The following is a 25,044-nucleotide window of genomic DNA, read 5'->3' as shown; positions in this document are numbered from 1 at the left end:
ACCGAATACAAGAAATGGTACTGAGAAATAGATATTACATTTTTAACCAGCAACAGCTGAGACAGAAAATATAGGCAGATGGCAGCAGAATAAGTGCCCAGGAGAAGGAGCTTTGGGATCAAACCAACCTGGATTTAAATCTGTGGCCTTTCTCTTACAGGATGAATGACCTTAGGGAAATTATCTAACTTCAAATTATCTAACTTTTTTTGTTCATTTTTTGTTTTTTTGTTTTTTTGTTTGAGGCTCGGGTTTCTTATTCAGAAAATGGGCATGACATTTTGACTTCATATAGCTGTTGTGAAAGACACTTGAATATTTCTTTTTTTTTTAAATATTATTTTATTAAATTTATTGGGGTGACAATTGTTAGTAAAATTACATAGATTTCAGGTGTACAATTCTGTATTACATCATCTATAAATCCCATTGTGTGTTCATCACCCAGAGTCAGTTCTCCTTCCATCACCATATATTCGATCCCCCTTACCCTCATCTCCCACCCCCCACCCTCCACCCCCCTTACCCTCTGGCAACCACCAAACCATTGTCTGTGTCTATGAGTTTCTGAATAACAAACTCAGACAGAAGCCAGCTAGAAATCCTTTACTTAATATCTTCATGGAGCTGGTTCTTACCTCTGCTTTCATCACAGTCTCTAGCCTTTTTTGTTTGTGTTGTCTCTTTTTTGACTACTCCTTAAATTCTGTGACTTACCCACATTTGTATCCCCAGATTACACTGTCGTATCCTAAATACAGTAATAAAAATAGTAGATACACTTTACTGGACATTTATGATTTGCTAGGTACTTTTCTAAATACTTTCTAACTATTTAAATGTTCACAAGATGCTTATAAGGTAGTTACTGCTGTAATCTTCATTTTGACAAAGAGATGTTATCAAGGGTTCCCATTGTCACAGAGTCTAATAAACTCCAAAGTCTGGATTCTAAACATGGGCATCCAGGTCCAGACCCTGGCTTTGACCACCATGCCATCATGCTAAAGGAGAGAGAGGGAAGGAAAGGAAATCCAAAAAAGGTGGCAGGGTGCCATCCAGTGATGAAGCCTTTGAATAGCAGTGAAGTAACCAGAAGTCTGGGGAGATGCAAGCAAATCCTACTGAGAATCGGAGGCAGAAAGTTCCAGAGTCCTGCCTGAGGCTGAGATGCATGGATTCGATGCCACTAAGAAATGGATCCATGGGTGGGGGACTGCAAATTTGCAAGGAATATCTGATTCATTTCACTTACCCACCTGGAATCTATACCTAGACCACTGACAATCATTTTAAAAGGTAGATATTTTAACTAATACCTCCACTGTTAACAAAAATGCATTTAAAAGAGCTGACAAATAGATGCTGTAGCTATCAATGGACGACCTCATTCCGATGCTTCATTTATTTCTGTGGCTGCAGGAAGCACATTCAGTAACAGGGTATCTCATTTTCTGATTGAAAGACTGGTTAGCACTATTTGGCATTACACCCTGGGAGGAATTTAATATATATTGATTAATAATGAATGAGTAAAGCACGGGTGGATCCGTGAGCATGAGTTTTCTATGACGGTGGTATGAAGTGATCACACACTAAAATCCGGAGCTGCTGTTGTAATCAAGGAAGCGTTTAACCGTTCTCCAGTGAAGGAGTCATTTTCTGCTCAGGAAGTTATTCTTTCAGCCAAAAAGCTAGAGGCTCACAGAGCTCTTTTAAGCATCACAGTCTTGGTGGAATACTTTTCAATGTGCATCGAGAGGGTGAGCAAGAGAGAGGATTAATAGCATCCAAAAAAAGAAACAAAACAGAACAAAACAAAATCCAGCACAGACTTTCCCAGCTATGATGGTACTAATGGCAGGCATTTAAGAAAATGCTGTGCTCTTGAGAAATACGATGAAATGGAGACAATTAGATTTAGTCATTAGTAATACAGAGCTTGTCACGTACAAACATCCATTTTAGTCCAGTTGGCAGAGAGTCAAAACCTCATGAAACCCCCGAAGAGGGGAAGCAACGCCTAAAGACAACACTGTCTCAGAGCAGACCATTTATTTCACCATCGCCACGGTGTGTTTACAGACCCACCATGAACCACACGTTATCTAAGTATGTTTTCATCAACGATCACGGTGTTTGAGCTGAATGGAACCAGTTCCATTCCAAAGACAAAGTGTTGCCGTCATCGATGCACGTGTCCAGGGGCCAATGCCTAAGACCACCACTATTTAGAAAGAACCCGGGTTGGTTTCTGTGGACCCCAGCGGATGATGACAATCAAGAATTGAAGGCCCAGGGGAGATAAGTGATGCCTCTTAGAGCGCTCTGCCTACATCAGGAAGTCCTCATGTCTACATTGGTGTCCTCGGGGGTAGACTGAGCACTTGCTGTGTGTCTGCTGTATTAAGCGTTTTCCCTGAAAAGTTCTCATTTTATCATAACAAGGACCCAATCATATAATTATTATAGATAAAGAAACCAAAGCTCAGAGAAAGTCAGTAGCTCGACTGAAGTCACCCGGCTGGTAAGTGTGCAACTCAATATTTGAAAGCCCAAAGCCGCTGACTGAAGAGGCATTTATTGCACAAACACTCTGTGCATGCAAAAGGCAAAAATATAAGGGCAACAACTTAGAGACGATAAAGAGAAAGACAAAGAAGAAAAGGGAGTCTGAGAGACTATATCACAGGTTGTTTGCTGATAAGCTGAGCCCAGGAATAGAATTCAGGAAACACAGAGACATGCGTATCTAACATGTCCAGAAATCTCCTTCACATCAGGCTTCAAGTAAGACTTTACAAAGAATTGGAATGACATCCAGTAAGGACAAATTCTCCAAGAATAATCTGAACTATGATACTTTAAAGAAAAGAAAAATTGTGGTCTAAACAATGCTGATATGAACTCAAACTTTAACTAAATAAGTAACTAAATAAAATAAAGGAAATGAAACTATATGATTTCTATAAAATAAATATGGATACAGACATATATTTAATCTAACCTAAAAAGTTTACTTCTGGAAATCTATCCAAAGATATACTTTATAAAAATAAAATATTATTTTCTGAATTAAAGTGTTTAGTACATTACTTATAATTTTATGACAATTATAAGGAAAATGTTAATAATTCACATTGACAGATAAAATGTGGAGTATCCCGTTAAATTTGCATTCCAGATAAGAAATGTGTGTTTTTTAACCTACAAGTATGTCCCATATAATATTTGAGACCGATTTATGCTAAAAAAAAAAAAAAGAAATCACTGTTCATTTAGAATTCAAATTTAAGAGCATACTGTACTTGTATTTGCTAAATCTGATGATTTTAGTTATGATAATAATATTGAGCATTTTTTAAAAAGCAGGATGCAAAATTTTATATACAGATGAATTTTAGCTAAGTTGAAAAGAATGTAGCATTTATTCTTCTGCTGTCTGCTTTTTAAAAAAACAAAAACAAAAAACTTTCCTATACGTCCATCCGTTTCTGTAAATACCATGTTTTACTATTTAAACTTAAACAATGCAAATTTATTTTTAAGAAAGAAACCAGATCATCCATATTTTTGAAGACCAGGATCCACTAACAACGTACCCACCACTTCTCCACAGAAACGTTAGCTCATCGAATGGGACCTGTAATGGGGTTTAGTCGTGTGTTAAATATATAACAAGTGAATGTCTATGTATACATGTACAGAGAGAGGGACAGAAATAGATTATGCTACAGTTATTCTAACCAAAATCATCCCTTCTTAGTCCTATCTTTATCCCCAAGTACTTCAGCGATGGGCATGGAGAGTAGCAGCAAGCATTTCTCAACTTCAATCGCTGAAAGGAAAGGAAACCCCTAATATGATTTTAGGCCAGGGTCTCTGAATGCAACAAGGAGGGTTAGAACAACCTAACAAAGAAAAAAACAAACAAAAAAAATAGCAGCAACAGAAACTGCCTTTCAGCCTATCGCTGGGAAACCAATAGGCTAATTTGTACTCTCTCCACACGCAGGCCTGCCTCATTATAATCCACTCTCCACACCGCTGCAGCCAACATGTAAATCTCTGCTTAAAATGCGTCCAAACAATTCCAATCACTCTATGCATAAAGACCTTTCCTTAACACAGCCTAGAATTAAAGTGACTCAGACACCCAGTGGCCACCTGTTGTTCTGGTGTCACATAGGTTGCAACACTCCCTCCCTTTTCCTCTCAAAAGTTATCCAGTTTGGACAACAACTGTTACCCCTCCACATTCTGGCTTTTTCTCTGGCCCTGCCCTCTTTATATTCATCGACATACTGGATTTCCTTTGGGTGCTGAATTATCCCAATCTCCATCGTAATTCAGGCTCCCTTCTGTTCCGAGGTACTCTTCTCTCTCCCCTCCCCCTTCCCCGAGGCTAATGCCCCCTTACAGCTATTTATCATTCACACTTCAGTTCACATGTCACGTTTTCCCCCTAGATAACCTATTCTTTACCCCCCTAGGCTAGGTGCAGTTCTCCTATTATTTATTCTCATAGCACCATACACTTCCCTTTATCACCGAGGTGATATGACATCTATTTGCAAGATTATTTGCATTACAGCCACATTTGCTAGTTTACTGTACATTCCAGCAGTACCGAGACACCTGGGTTTCTTATTATTTGTTTGTTTGTGTTGTGTTGTGTTTTGTTTTCAAGTAATTGGACCCAGTACCCATTATTGTGCCTGACCCATAACTGGAGCTTGACAATTATTTATTGAATGATTGAAGGAGCCACACAAACCTTCTGATGTAAGAACACAGATGACCTCCCCGATTTCAATACGCTTACTTCCAAGGTGAGGTTGTATGTATTCATCCAAAGGTCTGTGATGTTGGTGTGACTCTTTTTGATGAGGTTATCAGCCAATGGTACCCACTTCCTACATCCATTAATTCAACTCTGTTTGCGAAAATAGATTATGTTCTACCATTTATCTTCGTTTAATAACTAGAATACATTTCTAAGGCAATTAGCAAGTGTCTCCTGCCTCTTATTTCCCGGCTTTTGTGTTACTTTGTTAGGGAAAGCCGTCTTTACCTATCTCCATTAAAACACTGCCATATCTTAGTTCCATAGGTAACCACATATTTAATATTTAGTGATCACCCCAGCCTTAGGCTGATGCCTCTCCAAAATGCTTTTGACAAAGAGTTTTGTTTTAAATGATGTCTGTGAGTCTTTGATTTTGCTACCTTTGATTTCTCCATTTATGGGAGGATTCTAGAAGAGTGAAACCTTGCTGCTGTACTCACCATCTCCTCAGATCCCTTATATTTGTTTACATTTTGGTGTTCACTCCCAGAATCCACCTCATACAGCCTACATTAGATATCCAATGTTATATATATATATATATATATATATATATATATATATATATATGTATATATATCTTTACAAACTAGTCATTAAAGAAAATAATAATAGCTGCTACTATTATAAGAGCAATGGCATATATGTATTAAGTTCTTACCAAGTGACAGTCTTCTAAGTACCTCCCGTGTATTAACTCAGGTCTACATCGAGAGGGCCATAAACATGCAAAATGTAAAAGAGCATTCTAAAGCAATTAGCTTGCACCAAAGAAAGGCATTACGAGAACACGGGGAAGGATGCCAAGGTCTTGGTTCAGAGACAGAAATAAGGCAAGAGAACGATTTCCAGCTATGTTCTGCACTTCAGTGTCAGGCTAGGTTTCGGGATTGTTAACGTTTGGCCTCTAACATGAATATTCTTTAATGTACAATTTGGACTTGGGTATCACACGATGACAATAAACAGCTGCTTCCCTGAAATCACTGTCTTTACAACAAAGCTCCCATAACCAAAATTCCCACCAATTAAAAAAGCATTCCACAAAGGAGAGCCCAACTCCCCTCTAATGTGTATCCAAGGGTGGACCGAATCTTTCTCCACTAGAAAACGAGAACTTCCTCAATGACCTTAAGGTGCTCCCTTTAGATGTGACAGTTCATCACCTTGATGAGAAGAAGATGTAATTTATATACTCCTGAAAAGGCATCCTGACCATGATATTAACAGACTAAATTTGATTATAAGTCTACTCATGTACAAACACCAGCATTAAATAATGAATAATCTTATCTGTGACAAATTCTTAAGGCACATAATATTGATATAACTCAAGTGACTTTGCTTATCGTGGAATCTTAGCTTTGCTTCGCTATTAGTCAACATCCAAATTTTACTCACTCGCCCATCTTTCCTTTCTGTTTGAGAGTCTCAGGAAGCATTGAAGTTCTGATTAGATAAGTTTTACTCAAAACCATAACTGCTTTTATTAGGTTGGTGCTGGTAGGGAGATATAAAAAGTAAAATCGGCAGTAGGTATTGATCTCACAGTTAATTAACTTCTATCCTGAAGTTAGTGTCTCCCTAATTAATGATGTATATGCTAATAAAGGATCATGTTCTCTGTAATAGATGTGTATTTGATTCTTCTACATTTTTTCCTTGAAGGGAAGGAGCTGGTAAATGTTAACTTTCCTTTCTTGTGGTTTCAAAAATCACCCCTATCTCATTCTTTATTTCATGCCTAAAAGCAAACAACTTCTTTCTTTGCTTGAGTCTATATATATTCAATGGGCTACATAATCACAGTATGTAGAGACTCAGTTCTTCCAGTCTCTCTCTATGTAACCAACTCTTTATTCTTCTACTGGGAACCTGGATTTCAACCTCATTTTTCTGAAACTTAATCATAATTTATGAAAATACATTATGATTTACTTTTCTCTGTAACTGCAAGTGCTTAAGACATCAATGTTTGAAATTTGTTAGCCAGAGATTTAATTTGAATTTTCATGAGAAAAAGATCAGAGATTTTTGTAATAAGTATATTATTTATGAAAATCCCCAAACTATTTCTATTTATGTGACATGTAACAACACATGTAAGTTGAATATTCCACTGATTGTAACTGGTGACTCTAGAAGGGCTATAAGTGTTATTCACTGCTTTTGACAGCTACAACAAGAAGTCAAGGTCATTTCAAGACACTTGCTCTTGTCTTGCTGCAGCCAAGTGTTTTGAGTTCAGCGGGCTGGGAAACCTTTAAATCAGACTGAAGATATGGAATCTTGTCAGGTGGGCTTCTTTAGTAATGAAGATCTCTGTTGTGGATACTATCCACGTTCACAGTTAGTGTTGAGAAATGCCATAGAACATCAACACAGCAAATTGTGTCCATCTATATAATGCCGATGACAGCCCTAAGGAACGCCTATGACTTCAAATTTCAAAATTAATTTGTTTCATTTCTGTAATGATTGGGTGCAAATGTGACTTGAAGCGCACACAAGGAGGAATGATTTCTAGTCACACCAAATGATTTAGGGATTGTATTCACCAAGTGGTGCCCAGGTGGGTAGCAGAATCGCCATGGTCTTGTAGGCTATTTCACAGCTATATATCAATGCACAATATCCAAATGGGTTCTGAACCAGCATGATGAAAACTGGGTAGTGAGCATAGTATGTCTCAGTTTAGATAGAACTGTTTTCCAGAACTATAGATACCACATAGGAGTGACAATTTGAATTTTTATATTGTCAGTGGTGGTTTGGTGGAGACTCTCGGCCCAGCGTGGCTACGTGTGTGTCTTTATCTGAGCCCAGACGTTTCTCTGCTCCCATTGTCTAGTTTGACGACCTTCCCTGTGTGAGTCTCAAAAATCTCCCTGCCCTTCTGGGTGATTTAGAAATCGCCTTGTATCAGGTACCTAAGTCATTGTTGCATAAGGTTAGCATCTCTTTGCTCCATTGTCAAAGTTTAGTTTTTAAATAGACGTGGTATTTTTACAGACACTATTATATTTTAAAGAGAGACATTATATTTAAGTAGACACAGTACATCAACCAGTTACATTGATAAGTAGCTGTTTTCCCCAATGCTCGGGAAGTTGCCTTCACCCTCCACTTGCATATCCCTAGTTCTGTCCCATTTTTAGGGCATAAGACGGTGTCTAGTTTCTCAGATGATGGTCGGTATTACACAGTCCATTCTCCAAATATATTGCTAGCATTTTATATTTGTGTTCTTTCTTTTTAAAAAAATTATTACAACAAGCCTATAAAATAGCTGTGATTAGTCACTCTTTATAGATTAGGAAACTCAGGCTCTGTGCAGTCATTTAACTTGTCCAAGTGTTCGTAGATTAGAGACACAGACGATGCAAAATAAAATTTTAGGGATCAGTGATGCCAAGAGGCCAGTTTCTGCAGTGTCGAGCTAGGAAAGTAGTAAGTACACAGACTCTCGTATCAAATTCTCTGCATGCTGGTCCTGGCTCCATTCCTTGGCTACATTTGTGAACTGTTGTGAATTATTGAACCTCTCTAAGCTCCAGTGCCTCCATCATTGTAAGAGGCATTGTGATCATTCTTAAGTCGTAAGACTATTGTGAGGATTTGACGAGATAATGCACACAAAGAGCTTGGCAGAGCATCTGGCATATGATAAATTCTCAAAAAAATTAGTCATTAGTCAGTGATATATCTTATTTCTCCACTAAATTGATGAGAGAGGGTTGTTTTCCCCTGCATGTTTTGATTAAAAAGTGTAAATTCCAGATTGAATCTGAGTTCAAAAGCTTCCTCTATTTCACAGAAACACGGGCATCCCTGAACGTGCCTCTTGAGTGCATGAGCCCAGCGTTCTCATCAGAAGAAAGATGCCGCAACTACAGTAAACTACACAGATACAGTAGCCCCTCCTTCTCCACGGGGGACATGTCCCAAGACCCTTAGTGGATGCCTGAAACTACAGAGTGCCAGACTTTCAATACAGTATTTTTTCCTGTACATGCATGCCTATGATAAAGTTTCACTTATGAATCTGGCACAGTAAGAGATGAATAACAATAACTGATAATAAAATAGAATAATTATAACACTATACATACTAAAAGGTATGTGACTGCCGTCTCTCTCCTTCACACTATGTTATTGTACTGGACTCACCTTCTCACTTAAAGGAAGCACATCAGGGCGTCTCTGTGACATGTCCCAACTGCCAGCAGCACTACCCTTGCACGTTCCGGCCCTTATGAAGTAAAAAAAGGGTGACCTGTATACAAGTATTGCATTATGGTGACAGTCGATCTGAAAACAGAGACGGCTACTACAGGATGAACGGGCAGGGAGCATCCACAGCATAAGGACGCTGGACAGAGGGACCACTCACGTCCCGGGTGGACAGAGCAAGACAACGCGGAACTTCATCACGCTACTCAGAATGGCGCACAATTTATGACATCGTTTCCTTCCGTCATCTTCCACGTAATATTTGTGGACTATGACTGACCGCCAATAACTGAAACTGCAGAAAGTGAAACTATGGATAAGGGGCTCTACTGTACAAGGGAAAAAAACAAAAATAAAAAACACAAAAACACAAAAGCCCAGTCTTAAGTAAATTTAAATTTTGCTTTTAAATACTAGCTGTGTAAAAAACTTGATTCCTTTCTGAATTCCTTTTTAAACTGTAGCTGCCACATGATAAGCACTTAGCTTAACTCTTTTGACATAGCAGGTTCTTTGCAGAATAACACTATGAAATATATATTTTTATCATCATTTAACAGACAAGAAGACAGAGGCCCAGATAGTCACTTAGCTTTCCAAAGATAATGCAGCCACTATCTGCTAGAGCCTGGGTAGGACCCAACCCTTCTGCTTTCAGTCCACTTTCCTGGCACCATAACAGTCTCCCCTCATGAATCCATCTCCGTTTGTCACATAACACATTTGAGCTGCAATATCCGTTGATGGCCTCTGTGAATTTTGGAGTGTTAAACAAAAATAGATCCCACAACCCTCTCTATATTAAATTAATCAACAAATGCATAATCTGCACGTAATGAATTAATGCAGCTAAATCCAATGGTAAAATGATCATGAAAAAGGCAACTCCCCTTGAATGTGTTGATCTTATGAGGCAGAAGTTTTATATTCTTATTAAGTTTTCAAAATCCAATCCCGCCCAACGTTGCCCAACTCCCTCATCTTGTGCATGAAAGTATTGGCTGCAAAGTATAAGCATGGAAGCATTTTGAAGGCACATTAGTTTTATGTTATGCAAAGACACATGTTCATTCTAAACTAACCCACCTCCCTCTCTGCTCCAACTTCTCTTCTCCCAAAGCCATTTCTCCTGACCACAATCTAATATATATATTTGAAATTTCCTGAGAATATCGGAGTCACAAAGTTTTGAGGGGAAAAAGGGACTTTGAAGATCGTATAATTGAAAATCACATTTTGTAAACATGTAAAATCTATCATACTGAAAACATGACTAGCCTGTCAAAGACACAGAAAGGAGACTTACCCAAACCTAGATTTCAGTTTCCTATTGCTTTCAACATGTCTTCAAAAACTACTCATATAAGATGGAGCTAGATCTATGAGAGATGTACCCCCATAGAGGAATTTGTGACGTGGATGAAGACATACACAGATAAACCTATTTAGTTATGACAGAGAATGTTACTAAAGTGATATATGCATACATATATACATGTAAAGAACATTGCTACTGAGAGAAAAAAACATATACAAAAAAAAAAAAAAAAGAAAAGAAAAGAAACCACATCCAAAAAATAAATAAATAGAAGATCTGGAATACAGTATAAACTCTGTGTCTATGAGCATCTTGAAATGCAAAAGCACAAGCGTTAGTGAAAGTTGGAGAAAAAACAAAATCCCCCTGAATGAGGGATGCGTCGGCATGCTTGAGGAACACTGCTCATGGTCTTTGGATAAAAAAAGAGAACATGTCAGCTCCCAAAAAAACTAATGCAGGACACAGGGCAGAGGCTGTCTTCCCCACAGCAAATCCCAAAAAGAGTCCCTTGCAGCTGCGACACGCACGTCTTCTCTCTCCTTTAAGGGCAGTCTTAGGATTCAGGAGGGAAAAAAAAAAACAAAACTAAGGTTATAACTTTCTGGCACTATAACGAATAATTTGCAGCCACACAATTATTGGAACAAATTGACAAGAAACATTAAATGTCTCTATTAACACTAAACGTGTAAAAATATGAGGAAAATGTCATCCTCGGGCGATCAATCTTTTCAGCCTTCCAGTAAGTCGTTTCTCTAAATGTTGCACTGAAGACCTCTAACTTCCTTGGACAGCCTGACACGCGTCCACCATCAATTAATTTATCTGAACTATTCTTGAATCTCTATCTTTCAACAAAATCAGCTTTCTGGGAAAACACTTTCATATGTTTATAATCCATTTCAAGTGTAAAAGGTGACTCTTATTCTGGTAATTAGAAATCAAATAAAGAGATCTAAAGTTACTGTATACACATCCTTCCAAATGTTCTCAACTTCAATCATCTCCACTCTCAGCTTTCATCTTCTAACATTAGCGTTTTCTTTTTTCTTGTCGATTTTTTGTTTTTGTACATCATTATATATATGGAAGCTGTTCAATTCCATTTGATCTGCAGCTCTACTGAAATGTCCAGTATCTTTTAAAACTGTAAACATTTACTGGAAAACTACTAAAATCTACAAGAATTCCTTTTGAGGCACAAGCACTGAAAAATACCCCAGGCTATAACATGGTCTGAAAGACCCAAAGGCGTTTTCATGTTTGTTTGTTTTTAATATTGGACAGGCAGCTAACAAAAAGGTACAGTAAGACACACTTAAGTAGGACCATCTACTTACGTGAATGGTCGTCTCTTCCCTAAAGAAACATTGTGTCTTAAGGAGGAAGGTGGGTGGTAGATGAGGGTAAAGGGGATCAAATACATGGTGATGGAAGGAGAACGGACTCTGGGTGGTAAACACACAACGTGATATATAGATGATGTGTTACAGAATTGTACACCTGAAAGCTAGGTAACTTGACCAACCATTGTCACCCCAATTAACTTTAATTAAAAGAAATAAAGAATCATTGTGTCTTCTATGATGCTATCCAGTCTCGCACTCCAATACTGGTGACAACTTCTCCTAGTACTTTATGGATACCTAAATGAAACTATATTTTGAAAAAATACAAGGCAACATTTAGGGGGACAAAAATGCTTGTAGGATTAATGGGCACTCTAATATTAATTTCTGTTTAATGTAAAATTACTGTCAAGCAGACTAATTTTATGTCTCATAAAATATGGCACTGATACTATCTATGCTCTTCAGGGGCTAGTTATGGAATCAGCAAATAGAGCTGAGGCCCTGACACACTGCAGGTGTTCCTAAAATGTGTTTGAAAGAGAAAATGAGCAGTTTTAGGCAAAAACAACACCTATTCAGTCCATACATAAGTAAAATTTTATTTGAATAATTTAAAAATCCATTAAATTGGTCAGGAAAGGTCCGTTTTCTCAAATTAGCATTACTGATATTGAGAAAATTTTTCCACCAGCTGCTAAATGACCCAGTAGAAATAGAAGAAAAAATAACCAATGATCTTCATGACTACACATAGGAAAGACACCATTTACCTTTAAATTTTCTTTGGCTGTATCATTACAACCTAGGGATTACCTAGAAACCTAACTAACTCTAAAATATATAAAGTCTGCTGTTTGCTTTTGGATAAAATGGTAACATATAATTAAAGAAATGACAATTAAACAATTTCTTTGATTGCTTTTCTGGTTCCTGTGAGATTTAACAGATACCATGAAAATCTAATAAAGTATTTTCAGGGCTTGACATGTTTATTAAATAGTTCCAATATAATTTTAGTTCATTGTTTTCCAAAATAAGGAAGATAAGAGTTATTACTTTTCATCATTCATTAATGCGTTCGACAAATGTATTAAGCTCCAACTAGGTGGCAACTACCCTGAAAAAGACAACTCATTCATAGCCCTGTTCGTCACAGTTTTGCTTCCAGTATCAAAATTGGGGGGGAAATTTTTGAATTTTAAATTACTTCATAACTCCATCCAACTGAATCTGGGTAACAATTAACATTTAAGATTTACGTAAGTAAGTGTTTACAATAAGTTGTTAATTTTCAATGGAAGGGGTTAAAACATTCTAGTTGTAATCTGTTGTTGTTGTTGTTGTTTTTTAATTTATATATATATATATATATGTGTGTGTATATATATCTTATATAGGTGTTATGGCTAGATACTAAAATACATAGATTCATGGACTGTAAATTAAATAAAATGTTTAATTGGGTTATCTCTTACTAATACACTTAGTGAAATGCTTTATTGCTTTCATTGTTTTTCCACCTGTTCCAGATTTTCAACAAATAATGTGTTTGTCATTTAGTATATGGCCAGCAGTAAGCGGGAGCTGGTGGAAGACTGGTGAGCAGGACACTGCACTGATGCTTCAAAGGCTCAAGTCTTGGGAATAGTTACAGAGACTAACAGTGTGTGTTGTTAGGATTTGGGAAGATGGGCAGAAGCAGAGAGGGTGTGGAAACTCATCCTAGAAAAGGCTTTTCTTAGCACACAGACAGCATTTGGTCAGCAATGGATATCTACCATATCACAAACCATTACAACGAACCATGTGTTTTAAAGGACTGAAGAAAGAGAATGAGAGTTTGCCTTCTATTAGACAAGTCTGGGAGGTGGATCCACGTATCAACTAAACCACCCATCGCCAACAAATGGCTTACAACAAACGTGTGAATTCTGCAGGAAAACTAACATTTATTTTAACATAAAAGACAGGGAAGATCCCTTAATGATTACCTCAGTGATACGAATCCCATTCTCAGCTTGGCACAGGGATTTCATCTTGTCACATGAGATGAATCACTTAGTCTTTCCAAACTGCCATCTATCAAAATATCTTGACAGCAATTATACGTTAAATCCCATTGGAAATTTATGAGGATAAACTTAAATTACTTCCTTTGCCAAAATGAACAGGAGGAAAAAAATGTCGATAGTTCATTATTTTACAGGAATGGATACACAAAGAATAGAAAGGTTCATCTCCAAGAGAGTACTAGTTCAAAAGCAAAATTCAATTTTTCAGCATTTTCAAAATTCATTTAAGAGGCCATGGGCCTGATTCTTTTCCTGAGTTGTTTTTTGTTTAGAATATGTCATACTTTTCTGACAAATGTTAAGGAAAATCTTTGGGAGTATTCTAAGATCAAATCAAAGGAGGGTTTCATATTTCTTTCCCCCTTTAATGATAATTCAATGTCTAAAATACTCTGACTTAAAACAAAAGGGAAAGAGGAAATATTGTCAGTAGCTATCCCTCTAAGTGCTGTGGTTAACTAATATTTCAAATTCAGCCAACCTAATATTATAATAAATTTTAAAATGCAGGTTATTAAAGAGGAAAAAAAACCCCACAACTTTAATAGTATATTTTAAGTTTATATAAGTGGGTTAGAATTACAATATGAAATGTGTATGTAGGTACTCTCTTGACTAGACTCCTAGACATTTTGCACAGGGTGATGAACTGCTTTATATTTACTTATATTTACTTAATTTTATTAAGGGAGAAAGAACCGGAAGCCTCCAGAGCTCAAACGTCTTGCTCCAAACCACAACGTTGTTAGTTCCGGGGTGTAAGCCTACAGAGATCCTCTAGAACAGATGTCATATTCAACACTCCACTTAGGTGAAGAAAACGTCAGTGACTCTGGAAAAACCTATCCGAGTGCCTGGTTACCTTCACTTGACATTCTCTCTGGGGCCCTAAACACTGGCATCTTTGGATGGAAGGAAAATGGGTTAAGGTAATATTTTCCATGCTCTATAAATATGGTCTATGCAAATGCATGCACACTATTTAAAAGAGGGTCCATATATTTAGGTACAGCCCTGATTTAATGCGAAAGGAAAGAATAAAGAACAACCTGAACTCGATGTTTAAATTCTGAACTTCAGAGACACTGTTCATTCGTGAAGGCCATCATCTCTGAGAGTAAATAAAAGATTAAAAGGCAGTGGAGAAATTCAAAGGGGGGGGAGGGGAATGGTAAATCATGTAAGGCGAGCCATACGACATGGTCATGAATATATGAAGAATTGCTTAATATATACCTTGAAGATCCATTATTCGATGTTGAAATGTGCTTTCAATTTAGGAATTATTGAAGTTAGTAAAATACAAAGGGGAAATGTATCCTTTAAGAAGTTTGATCTGACTGACCCATAATTAGCTCTCCAGCTTTGCCTTCCTCTCGCTCACATTTAAACCGGATGCTCTATTTACATGGAATTGTTCACAACTCTATCGACACCTTGACTTTTTTTTTTTTCCTGTTAATGCCATTCCCTCTCTTTAACTACCAATGCCTTCCCCTTACCTAAGTACTTCCTCTGTCTCTTACATATCTTTATGTTAACTTGAACATATCGGTACAAATTGACGCTTGTACAATTTAGGTATCAGGTCTCCCAGAAGTTCTCGCTCACTTTTCTACTGCTCTCTATCCCACTGTTATCTGGGTTGGGTACCTTTTTTAAAGCCTCTGAAATCCCCTCAGCCTCTCTCATATTCCAACAGCCTTTTTAATTATATGTCAGTCTCCCCTGTTGGCCTTGACCTCTTCGATGCAGGGATTGTCTTTTTTAGTTTTGCTACCCTGATGCCAAGCTGAGTACCTGACACGTAGTAGTTAGGGAATGCGTATTTACTAAATGAATACTTAGAGTATCTATCACTTAAACCCTCAAAGTACTCGATTTAGTAATAGAGGCAGGGGCTACTTTTAGGGAAGAGAGTTGAACAAACACAACCAGAAAGATATGGCTTGAGGAAAAACCATTTCCTACGTCTCTTTTGATGTACTGTTAGTATTACAAGATTCTATAGAGTCAGGCATTCAAAAAGCACCAGTTAAAATGCAAATGGTTTGCCCACCAGGCATAATGTATCAATTCATTAACATCTACTCTGAAATAACAGAGAGCTTGTATTTAAAGAAATGGGACTCCAAATAGCTATGTTTCCATGATACAGTTTACCCAAGCATAAGCCATTGCCCCAAGGAGGAAAAACAGTCCTGGGTACCACAGTGAAACCTACAAATGAAAAAGCTGAACAGGAGAGTCATGAAAATGGCATCTATTTCAAGAGAGTCTAACCTTGGCCATAGAGAAAGCAACAGACATTTTGAAATCATGAACAGAGGGTGAGGAAGAGTATCCTATGGGGACAAAGGCAGTTTAGGAAAAGCCATTTTTAAATAACACAATAAAAAGTATAAAATCATGATGGCCCTAAAGCTCCATGTAGTAAATAGAAGCTTTTGATTTTTCCTTTTCCTCTTTCTGCCGCCCTTTCATATGTGTTACCTGCTGCAATATAAGTGATCACAGAAACACAATCGGCCACTGTCACGGAGTTGTCTGTATCCTCTGCTTACCTCTTGGAGGCCTCTCATTCATGTCAGCATTTTGGGCTTGCTATGAAATAATGCTCGAGTGCCGACCTCGGGTTTCTGGGCTTCCTGCCAGCTACTCACTTGTCGCTCTCTCTCTATCACAGCAACGAGGATACATCTGCTACCCCTGACCTTGTTATTTTACTTTCCTTCACTTTGTTCTTCTATCTCGAGGCATGTTTTCAGGAAAATAAAAAAAAATATTCTAGTCACTGGCTATACTGTTTCTTCTCTAATAAAAAATTGCATTTTAAATTCTTTGGATTATAACTTTCATTTAGACTAGTTACAAGTTCCATCGATACTGTCTTGAATACCCAGTTTTAATAACCTAAGTTTCCATGGACGGGTTTTGCAAAATGTGGGCTCAGCGAAGAGTGAAGCATTTTCTTTTACAGTTCTTTGCCTCCCCTTCCAGCATTAATTCCTTTGAGGACCTGTGGCTTTCCATGTGCAAAGCCAACATAAAATTTTAATAACAAAAGGTTGATCTGGGGCAACCTTTAAGGTGACTCCAGAACCAAGTCCAGAGAAAAACTTAATGAATTAAGATCCGGGCTCCTTCACCTATCAGCTAGCTAGTAGAACGTATTAGCTTGCAAAACTGACAGTTTGATTTGTCCAAGTCTTTGTTTCTCGATACATAAAATGGAAATAAAATCAACAGCTAGCCTACAGTCGCCGGCACTATTTATTGGCAAACACAAATGAGTTTGCAATCGGCACAAGGTAAGGTCACACACACACATAACTGGATTAGAAATGACTATATATCGGTGGCTCCCCTCCCAGTGTCAGCTTAGTGATAATTTAATAGTGTGAAAGGTGGTAAGTCTTTTAAATATCTACATTGGCATGGGCCCCAAAGAGCATTGGTAAGTTCTCTATTCCTTCACAAGGGGCTTCTGAAGAGTCGGCGCATAGAATATTGGAGAATGTCCTGATAGTTTGGAAATAAGTTTGCAGCAACTGAAGTATCAAATCCATAAATATCTGTGTCCTTTCATGGGTACCTATGTTGTAGTTTTCCAGGTATAAAAATGAGCATAATTTAATTAAATCCTACCATTCTTTTATAAATCCTTCTATGTGGTAATAGATCAAAATTATAAAAAAAAGAGCCTTCATTCTGTTCAAAGAGGTCATGTTCAATGTAACAGCCTGACTTTAAACGCTGACAAGCGCAGGTGGCAAAGCCGAATGAGCAGCATGGCGTCTGGAGCCTATTTGAAACGCCTATTTCAGTTCAAATCCCAGCTTTACCCTTTAGCAGCTCGGTGACCTTAGACATGTCCTTGAACTTCGCCCTGTCTCTGTTTTCTCATCTGTGAAATGGGGATAATAAAACTATATGAATAGATGTGTTATAAAGGTTAAATAAGTTGATATTTCCAAAGGACTTTGAAGAATGAGTGTAGATAGTATTATAAACATAGTTAAATAAATTATAACATTAATAAAAGTCAGCATTTGAGAAGTGCTGTAGCAGAAATAATAGGAAAGCATAATGGTGACATAGATGAGAATATGTATTATGAAAGAAATCACATGATAGAAAGACAGATCATTTGAGTCCCCAAAACTGAAAATATTTTATATCAAATATGTTATTAATATTTGAATACGATAAAGGGAAGTTTAATTATAAAAGTAGCAGAACATTATATTTTATTCAGTATTAGTGTTAAAATCCAGCGAAACCACTTGCCACTTTCTACTAGTGTGACCTTGACTAAGTGATTAAAAACTCTGTTTTCCTGATTCCTTGGTTGTGCAAAAGGAATAATAATACCTGTCTCAAAGGAATGTTGAGAGGATTAGGTACATTAATTCCTGCAAAGTGCTTAGAGGAAGACCTGGCACATGGTAAATATTCAGTTAATATTATAAAAGGGTATAACTCCATGCACCGTTACAGACTTGTATATAAATCACTGTAGCCACTGCTTTCACTTCAATTCATTAGCATCTGTCCACCTACAACGTGATCTAATTAGTAGAAACTCACTGCCTTGCCATTATCCATTCTCTTGCCAGGGAAAACCTCACTGATCCCAAAAGATAAGCTACAATTTACAAGGTGAGGAAATCTGGACAAGTTTTGCAGCAGAAACTAAAACGCAAAAAATCATAGAACTGCCTTGCTCTGCCCTTCAGCAAGAGAGCGAAGGCTTCTCTATTTTCTCACCAAACTAGCTCTAGTTGGAATAGAAGAAATGATGTGATCATTTTTAAATAATGAAGAAATAACAAGATACAGTGTGCTTCCTGGCAGGAGTTTGATGTCCTTATTCCCCCAATATTTTTCAGCCTAGGAAGGGTTTCAAAAGCGTCCTTACCAAACCCTGCTACATTATGTATTTTCCCAACTTACAAAGAGGGGGGAAAATAAGAACAAAGCATCTGTAAAATAACCATCCTAAAATTTCATTTCACATTTTTTCCACACATTTTCACAGTTAGCATTTCAATACTTTAATAGAACTGTGAAGATTATATATTTTTTTTTCAGGTAGATTACATAATATTTCATAGTTTAATGAATTTAAATTTAACCTTAGTGATTCCCAGCTTATGTCAGACGCTGAGTACATGGCTGTCAAGTACGGGAGCAGTGTAGCCAGGCACAAACTTCTCAGTGAAAATAATACCTGAGCTGAGTCTTAACCAAGAATGGGGAAGAATTGTGAGACAATGTCTCAGGAAATAAACTGACCTGTTAAAAATAGTCAGTTTAAAGAGCAAATGATTCAATATTGCTCAACGGCAAGGAAAAGAAAGCTGGCTGATGTAATTTAGGAAATTTAAAAGATCCAGGTCACAGACGCTCTACATGTCTTCTAAAGAATGTGTTCTTTACTCCACAAGAGACAGGAATCACTGAAACAACTGAATGCACGTACAAGCGAAGGTCAGATATATATGTTACAGAGATCACTTTGTTACAAGAGTGGAGGATAAATAGGGGTTGGGGACAAAACCACATGAGCAGGTGATACTTCCCAGGAGCTATGGATCGTGCAAAACAGGAGCATCTTAACTAAAGTGCACTATGGTTGGAAGGGAGGGGACTGCTTTTTGAGGAGGTTGGTAGAAGCAAGACTTGGTGATTATTTAGATGTGCAGGGTAAAGGAGAAGCGGTGTGAAGACGATTCACAGTGTGAACTTGAAAGACCACAGGGATCTTTGCACCAGCTTCAGAGGTGGTATCCAAAGGCAGAAAGCACCTTATGAAAAAAAGGTGAGTTCTGCTAATGGGCATATTAAGTCTGAGTAACCTGTTTATAGATCAAGTGGAAATATCACTGAGTGCTTGGATGTCTGTGTTTGGAAGTCAGAAGGGGTGCTGGTGCGATGAGCATTGATGGATGTAGATGAGCTCTTTCAAAAAGCGCGGTCGGAATATGAGAAAGAAAGGATTAAGAATATTAAAGTGATGGCCAGAGAAATCGAATCCAACAAAGCTTAGGAAACAACAGGGAAGGGAAGGGAGAAAGTCAGGGTAAATGAGCATGCTGTCACAGAAGCCAGGAGAAGAGAGAATTTCAAAAAGGAGGAAGTAGGCAACAGTTGACAATACTGCAGAGTTCGAGTGAGACTATGGAAGTGTTTGTCAGACTTGACAGTGTATAGTTTGAGGTATATTAGCTAGAAAGGTTACAGTGGAAGGGTGATGTTGCTGTACTTTGAGGAGTAAATGGTAGGTGAGGAAATTAAATGGAACACGTGAGAGGACACTCATAATGGAAGGAATTTGGATAACAGAGAGGAAAAACTAATAAGTTGGTAACAAGAGCACTAGAGGGATGGTTGGGGAGAACAGTACACGCAAGCCTTAAGACAGGAAAAGTGTGTAAATGTTAGAAAAAGTTGAGATAATCTTGTCAAAGCAAAAATTGCACCGGACCAAGTTAAACAGGCAAGGATGACTTTATTCAAGGCATGTATAAAGAGGAGAGAGACCAGAACTCAGTCTGAGATCAACTCCCCTGAAACAAACGGCTGGAAAGTTTTGACAATCGGGGGTGGGAAGATCCTAACTCAAAGCCAAGGTCAACTTCCTCAGATCTTCAGGACAGAAGGCAGTGTTAAGACTTGGAGCAAGGCACGTGCTCAGGTTAGTCTTCTACCTACCCACAAACACCAGGAGAGAGGGCCTAGTTTCCAGGATGATTACATTTCAAAGAGATGGCTCTCAGGTCCTTGAGAAAGATATCCCCAGGTTGCAAAACTGGGAAGAAGCCTGAAAAGGATTTGCATCTCCAAGGGGCAAAGAATGGATATGCAATTTTAAGTTTTCTAAAGTAAAGAAAGGCTCTCAGAAAACAGAAGTCAGAGGTCTAGAGTCAGGAAGAAACCTTTCTCAAGTTTGGTCAAACTGAGGGGAACATGCACTCCATCTTGGTCAATCTAACAAGACCAAGTCTTTGTTGAAGATGGAAAAGACTAAGATAAAGGGTGAGAACAGAACTGTTGAAATTACAAAGCAGAAAGTACACCCCATCAGCTGAACCTGGAGTATTAGAGGTAAGGCTGGCGGTGGGGTGGGGGCAGGATATGAGTCTTTCTTGGAGGGGCAGGTAGTGGAGAGATTTCCAGCCTGGAGTTCTCACATTTCTCAACAAAGTAGGAGGTCAGAGAAATACAATGATATCGAGTGTGTGGTACATGGTAAGTGGGGTTCATGATTGGGAATTGGAGGAAGCAATGTTCAGGAAGATTTACTGGGGGCATGGAGGCGGGAGCTAATCAAAACATGCCACCTGGACATTAAAAAAAAAATTAGAAAGAGAAACATGATATATTTCAAAAGAAGGCATTGCCATGTCCCAGCTGCATTTATAAAGGGTCCCATTATGCTTCCAAGTTGTCATTGTTTCTTCTCCCACTTAAAAGGATGAATCTGCTATATAATTACACTTTTTTTTTCTCTTTTTCCTAACGATGTCTTCCAGTTCATCTGATTTTTAAAGTTGTCTGTGTCAAACCTACTACCGTGTTTCCCCGAAAATAAAACCTAGCCGGACCATCAGCTCTAATGAGTCGTTTGGAGCAAAAATTAATATAAGACCCAGTCTTATTTTACTATAATATAAGATCCGGTCTTATATAGTATAAGACCGGGTCTTATGTTAATTTTTGCTCCAAAAGACACATTAGAGCTGATGGTCCAGCTAGGTGTTATTTTCGGGGAAACATGGCACAAAAATTTCTTGGCAGATTGTTTCCTCTGTGTACAGACTATGAAAAAGAGGCACTGAATATTTTTACCCACTGTTCTGAACTTTGGTTATTATAGCAATGCTGGGTCTGTTCATTTCTCAGCACCTTTTCACAGCACATTAACTTTAAAATAACATCTAAGTCCCTATCTAGCTGCTTTCACATTTTCTTTTTCCTTCCACTGCCAGCCAATGAATTGTTCAACTTTTCAGTCTCTCTTTTGGGATGCTGCTTTCCTTGACAATAAGAGTTATTAAGATCTGTGTAGTTGATTTTTATCCTCACTTAGATCTGTTTATATCTCTTGGGTAACTTTTTCTGTGAACAACTCCAATTACTTGACTGCACTGTCCTTTCTTTGTACCATAATCTGATTTTGCTCATTCTTAGTCTCATATAATGGATGCTCAGACTCCTTTTTATTTTCTCATTACAGTTACTCACTGATTTTTTTTTTAAGGATTTTATGACCTGAGATTAAAATATATTTGCAAGTTTTGAATACTCGTACATACCCCATTTCTGGAGAAAAATTTATCTTTCTTTGTTCTTCCACAAAGAAATTTTCATAAGAGTTATTCTTTGGATAATATTTTTATTCACATATAAAACTTCATTCTGTATATATTTAAAATAGCATTGTCTTATTTATATAAATATTAGAATTATAATTTTAATATCTTTCCTCTTTTGATCATTTTTTCTTAAGTGAGGAAGAGACTGGATTGTTACTCATAAGTTCCTTTATATCTTAAAAATTCTGTATGTTATAAAAATGTTTCTAAACTTTATCTTGATATTTAGGTTAAGCCTCTCTTTCTTAGTTATTTAGGCCTATGATGAAAATTTGAAGACTCCCCCCAAGAAGCAAACATGCCCCCCCAATGGCCTGCCTTGATACCTTTTCTCCCCATAACTGGCATCACATTCTAATTATGACTGTGATTCTTGGGATAATAAAATGTAACTTTCTCTCTGAGACGCCAAGAGGTACATATGTAACTCAGTAAGGTTCCTAGGCCAGGAGTGAAAAGGTCCCAGATAATCCTGTCTCCAAAGCAACAATCAGAGCATGTGGGAGGGGTGGAGAGAGGATAGGAAAGGGAAAGAACTCCTAAAAGGGACCAGCTGGGGAGGTTTTCAAGTAAGTCTAGAATTAGCTCCACTCTTAAATTACAGATATGAACACTTATTAGAATGTTAAACTCGGTATTATTTTGGTTGTTAACTTATCAAGCCACGAATATGAGATTTGAAAACAGATTGTCTCATTTCAGAGGTTAAACCATTTTCCACCGAGAACAAAAGATGAGTATATTTAGCCCTTCTATTTAAATAACACTTGAGCAGATTAGTTCTTATAAATGCGCTCTCTAAGGTTTTATTAAAAATGTTAGCCTGATTTTAATACTAGGAATAATACTTCAATGTAAGAAGAAACAGGGGCATTGCATTTCCTTAGCAAATAAACAAGAAAGAATATAAATAAATTAATAATAATAATTCAATAGTTTAATAGTTAAAATTAATTTAATGATAACAATGTAATATTATTGTTATTAAATTCAATTAAAAAATAAAAACTCGGCAACTTTTGTGGTCAACAGCAGTAAAATCTGCACCATTTGTTTTTGGGTTTTTTTTTTTTCCTGAAAGCTGAAAGCCACTACCTATTCTCCTGTAAATAAGCATTTCTACTTAAACACAGATAGTCCCGCAAAGGGGAAAGTAAACAGCAAGTGATCGGTAGAAACATCTATCCTTGATGGTTTTTATTTCAAAAAAGGATTTTTTGTCGTTGTTTTTTTTAACTTTTGAAGAAGGTAGGTTATTGCAGTAGGTAAAACAATCTTTGCAGCCTGGAAGTGTTAAATATTTCAATCACTAAAATGAATATTGGGTTGTTAAGATATCAGCCATGAAATATTCATTTTACAGATCTGATTTTCACCAATGGGGAACATTAAGTGTGCCTCCGGCTTAAGATTTATAATTTAAAATATATAATAATATCAATAACGTACGGGCGTATTTAGATTTCTCTGGAACTCCCAATATTCCTCTGTGCATCCATGTGTTGTACACAAGACATTTCCGTTTGTCATAAAAAGTGAGGGCATAATTTTGTCCACTTATAATCAAAAATTCATGACGATCAGTTTCTTCCTTTTTTACATTAAAAAATACACATGCTAATGTTTTCTTTCCCAGCCCAGTGGGCCATCTTGAACTCTGCCATAGGTGCAGCTACCATTCTCAGTCTGTGAGATAATAAACGCCATTATTTTAAACATGTATCATCATGTGAAGTAATCATCTTTGGTGGCAATTTCACTACAAATGCAACAGTCACATGGAGACTTAAGAGCATTTCACATGACAGTTACTATCAGAATGCAACTACCTGTGTGCACAGTGCTGTTCTTATGAAACATGGTGCCATTCGCTCGGATGTTACTCACAGGTTGTGACACGCCTTCAAGCCCTCTGCCCTTTGCCGGTGAAAAGCAAATGCTCACCATAGAGCTCATCTACCTGGAGATGATTTTCTAAAGTCAGTGTGTAAGGCGCAAATTGTATTGGGGCAGAATTTCCCTTAAAAATAGCTTACAGGGTGGTTCAATTAGAGAACGACAAACCATGTCAGTCCCTTTATTCTCTCAGCATTGGGTGACATTATTTAAAGCAGCAGTCGGTCTGCTTTTAAGAGAGATGCTGAAAAACAAAGCAAAAAACAAACAAGAAAAACAACACTGCATTTCTTTGAATGTTAGGAGCCCAGTAGGTCCAGAGACAGGGACATGGTCAGCCCATATGAGTAGCCCGAGGGAATAGCGGCATCAGGACACCCACATCACGTGCACTCTCAGGTACATACTCATCAAATGACCTCCTGCTTCCAAGCCCGTCTCCTTCCATGCTCTCTCTCCTTCTCCTCACCTCCAAAAATGAACTCTCGGGTTTTTGTCATTTAGATTTTTATGTGACATTCGCTGTGCGGGGACCTCAGCGTGCCCTTACAGCTATGAGTTCTAAGAAAAGACATTTCAAAAATTCGCTTTAGGTGTAAAACCCCTTCCTCTCATGGACAACATATGAGCTTGTCTTAGAAAGGAGCGGCCTGCCTTGCCTGAGAAACGTCTAGTGGTTTGGGCAGCTGCCGTGCTTCCTGCGACCCATGGCACCCAGGAACCTTTGGAGGGTGTGCTGCACGTGATTGCTTTCCATCTTCTTGCACCTTTCTCCCTTCAACTTGTCAAGGGGCAGCCACTGACAAATCCTGCTGTCATCCTAGAGAATTCACTGTCGGCAGGAGCTAAAAGGCTTGCCACCACTGAACCAAACACACACTTTAGACTGCAGATTCGGCATTCACAGGGAAAACTCATCTGCTTTGTCTCTCAGCCTCTT

The sequence above is a fragment of the Rhinolophus sinicus genome, chromosome 6, assembly GCF_057876585.1.
Source record: "Rhinolophus sinicus isolate RSI-liver-muscle chromosome 6, RSI-T2T, whole genome shotgun sequence".
NCBI lineage: Eukaryota > Metazoa > Chordata > Mammalia > Chiroptera > Rhinolophidae > Rhinolophus > Rhinolophus sinicus.
The sequence above is the reverse complement of the archived record's forward strand: the minus strand, read 5'-3'. Positions refer to the sequence as shown.